Raw genomic sequence first — 4,456 nt, forward strand, 5'->3', positions numbered from 1 at the left:
CGTCCTACGGGGACATGTGCAAATGCTGCTTCCTGTTCCCTACTTATTCGAATTATTGCTGTTCCAGCAAACATTGCCAGCTGACACTTTTTATCCACGAGAATGGCGCTTCTTTGACAGTAGACAGTTGCAATTCTAGCAAGGGTCGCTTGGTGATGCTTTTGATCCATGAACCTAAAGGTGCTATGACATCATCTCACCTCATCTTGTCATCTATAACATAAGCAATAAAAACATTTGTCATAACTTAAAAAGATATATCTTCTGAGTTTGTTTCTTTCAATATTGAATCAAACAGTTGTGCACACACAAGTAAGAGACATGTCCTTGGTGCTCGACACTTACTCACAAATATACACACAAATAAACCTGTTCTTTGTGCTGAACACAATCCACACAGTCACACATAATCATTCCTTCCTTTGTGCCGAACACCACTCCTCTCAGATAAAAACACATCTGTTCTAGGTAATGAACACCACCAAACACAAACACACATGTCCTTGGTACTGCAAAAAACACCAGACCTATCTGACGGCAAACTATAGCAGTTTTATTAAAGATCGCCACGATTTTGTTCCGCGAGGACGACGCTTCCATTAAGAGAATTTACTTCAGTACGACGAAGGACTGCCAGGCTACGCTTTTGATCCATGAGAATGAAGCAAATCTATAACGACGACGTTTTGCAGTACCACTTAGGATTGCCAGGCTACGCTTTTGATCCATGAGAAGGAAGCTAGATTTTAGTGTTAGTATTTAGACTAGAAAAGTCACATGCTATATTGTTATCAATTGTCTGTCCGTCCTTTATTTCATGTTACATGTACTTGCAATTAGCCTACGGGCAAGAACTTGCAATAAACGTATTATTATAACGATGAATTTTTGCAGTGCTTCTTAGAATTGCTAGGCCACGCCTTTGTTTCATGAACATATAGGTGTTATTTCAGAAGGTACTTTTCACTCACAACATTGACAAAGGTTGTTGATTTATTTACTTTTTTTATTTCCAAATAAGGAGAACGCTGAACGCTACTTAAACAGACACCCAAAGAGAGAGGGAGAGAAATATTGCTAATAAACTATAAAACATGATTATTGAATTGATAATCAAAATGAATTAAATCAAAATTGAAAATTCATAATGTAATAAATTGATTGATTGATTGATTGATTGATTGATTAAAAAAAACAATGTTATGAGAATCCATTTCTGTAGGAGATATTCGGCGGAATATGAGACTATTGTTGTTTATCCTGCAGCCTAGTCCTAATTGAATTAGAAATCGCCAATACAAATCTCTTTTCAGATTGAAAAAAAAAGAATCCCTCAGTTAAGTTCCCCTTTAGGTTTCAGTACAGAAATCAATATATAGCCACTTCTACATAAAACGTCAGTGAAGTCTTGCGTTTCCCTACGGTACACTTGTTCACTTTCTTTGTTGACACTTTCTATCCATCACAGCAAGTAATCCAAGACGACACATTACTATGCTGCAGGTACAAAAGTGCACAATATCAGACCTACTAAGTGCTACAGCTGTTATAACCATTCCATCATACAGTGTCCATCGTTGTTCATCATTGTCAGTAACGGGGGGGGGGGGCAGTGTTTGCGTTTCTATTGTCACAACTAACTGTCCCTTCCCCGGCCCCACTACAACCACTGTTTGGGATCTAAAGCCTCCCTTTCACTTGACCCGTGGCACGCTGGCGGCGTCGCTGCAGCCGATCGAATTGACAAAGCACTCAATGAATTTCATCGCCGAACAACAAATCTTTTGAAGGTTTGTGTGTTTAGTTGTCTTTTTGGTGTTACTTGTACGTTTTTAACGATATTCCCATTTTAATGTAAAGGGTAACACAAATCCAGTTTAGAACGCAATGACACCGCCAGCGTGCCGTGGGTCCAGTGAGGGGGGGGTAACATCAACAGCGATGTGACGGACATACCTGCCCAGGTCTGCGTACATCAGTACTCGCTGATTCTGTACTGTGAGTCCACCACCAAGATATATATCGATGTGACCGGAACCGTCCACACAGATACCCTCGGGATAACGCAGGTCGGCACCACTCAGTCCTGGTCCGAACGTCGACACGTACTGTCCGGTCTCGTCATACTTGTAGATGAGTGGGTGTTTTTTAAACACTCACTTCGTGTACAAGTACGACGAGACCGGTCTTAAAGTCCGACACGAAGATGTTGATGGTGTGCAAGCCTTCAGGCCGGATGGCAAACTCTTATGGGATGTTTGCCATCTAACTCAAAGGCTTGCACACCACCATTGTAACGGCCAGACCATGTGATGATTACTGCGCAAGTCAACGGTCATTCTACGGTCAGCGCCCCCTCCTTGGTAACGTTTAGCAGGGATGACCATCTCAGAGTCAAAGTTGACCTTCCAGCTACTGTACCACGGAGTCAGGGCTGGCAGGGTATCCGACAAGGATGGCCATCTGTGGGTCTTGATGAGTTGATCCACTCATATCAAGAGCCACAGATGGTCAGCCTTGTCGGTGGCGTCTTTACTGGGTGCTCATCGAGACCTTGTCGATGTTGACATCAGCTGCAGATGGCGTCTTTAATGGGTACTCTACCCCTAGTGCACCGGGTGGGAACTGGAAAGGTAAAAGCCTTCCATGCTGTACACTTGTAGGCTACACGTGTACAGCATGGAGGGCGTTTACCTGTGCCAGTAGTTGTAGGTGCACTTTTCCTCATCATGTAATTGTATACTTGACATATACGACTCCCCATTGCACCTCCTGTTGACATCTTCTACCATTGACAACATTGTATAGCCTAGAACATTCCTGTAGTTTGTACTAGAACGTTGTATAGCCTAGAACCTTCCTGTAGTCTGTACTAGAACATTGTATAGCCTAGAACCTTCCTATAGTTTGTACTAGAACATTGTATAGCCTAGAACCTTCCTGTAGTTTGAACTAGAACAATGTATAGCCTAGAACCTTCCTGTAGCTTGTACTAGAGCATTGTATAGCCTAGAACCTTCAAGTGGTTTGTACTAGATTGATATATGTAGCCAGTAGTATTTTGCCTTACATCATACCTGTTACAACCGTTGTGCAATAAACAGTGCACGCGGTGTTGCAGTTTCCTCCGACAACAAGATATGGATGGCTGATCGGCAAAGTAACTGCAACACCGCGTGCACTGCGCAGTTTTCCATCCCTCGACTCGTCGCCACAGATGAAGACATGTGTCCTGCTGCCTTGATCTGCAGAAACAAAAACACTGATCAAATATCCTTTCATGCAATCCACGTTCAATTGCACTTTTCAACGAGAGGGTTGGGCCTATACCTCCCAATACCGTGTTCTAGACACAGTGGATAACAACCCACTGTCACTACTTCATCAAAAATGGACTGTGCTTACCTTTATAACGCAAGAAATACACAAAAGCTGCAAGATGTCGACATATAATAATCGTAACTCCTGGTAGACAAATTAAGACGCGTTTGCAGCCACCCGTGTCAATATTGAATATTTAAGACCCCTCCGCTTCAACCACTCCTTCAATAGAATTCCGCGGAAACCATCGGAGATTTACCTCCGCTGTGTTGACGCACTTTGCGGCCTGTTCCAGACAATTATGTGATTAACTCTGTATATATGCAATACTTGTGTTATACAGAATATAACGTCTAATAGGTTAAAGGAAACCCAACCAATATCATGGCCCGAAAATCGGATGTTGAAGGTCAATTTATTTAGTCATTTTTATACATAGTTAGTTCAAAGAACACTATCACAATGAATAGCGACGTCTATGGTGCAAAAATATGACGTCGTAACGTATAAATAATCGTAGGCTCGCAAAACTAAAGGGATCATCGTACGGCACGTTTTTGCGGGGTTTTAAAATGTTCAAAGTATGAAGTCATTACGCAAATGTGCAAAAAAGTGTAGGTAAATGTCACTACTATGAAGATTTCAGCATTTTTTTCCGATTTTTGGGCCCTAATATTGTTTTGGTTGCCTTTAAACATGGTACATCTAAAAAGATCTCCAATTCAACGCCTTCCAGTAAAATGCACTCCTGTGTATCTAAACTATCTATATGGGGGGTCACTTAATACAGAGGAGATTTCCAATACAATATTTTCAAAATGGCGGATTCATTCAACCCAGGGGATAAATATGAATGAATGAAGGGAATGTTACGTGACTGATTAAGTCTGGTTCTTTCATTTCGGTAGCGAAATACCGCAAATGCAGACATGCTCGCGGTTTTCGTGGCGACCGTTTCACCGCAAACTTAGAGCCACCGCATTTTTGTCCAATACTGTAGCAGTATGCTCCTACAGTGAACACTATTTTCACCTTAGCGCGAAATAAAAACCACGTGAATTGAAATGCATCTGCAGTATAACTTAACTTTACCTAAACGCTTTTTAATGAGGTTATGAGGGAAAAGATAAGGGCC

Source organism: Branchiostoma lanceolatum, chromosome 2 (genome assembly GCF_035083965.1).
Source record: "Branchiostoma lanceolatum isolate klBraLanc5 chromosome 2, klBraLanc5.hap2, whole genome shotgun sequence".
In the NCBI taxonomy this organism is placed as follows: domain Eukaryota; kingdom Metazoa; phylum Chordata; class Leptocardii; order Amphioxiformes; family Branchiostomatidae; genus Branchiostoma; species Branchiostoma lanceolatum.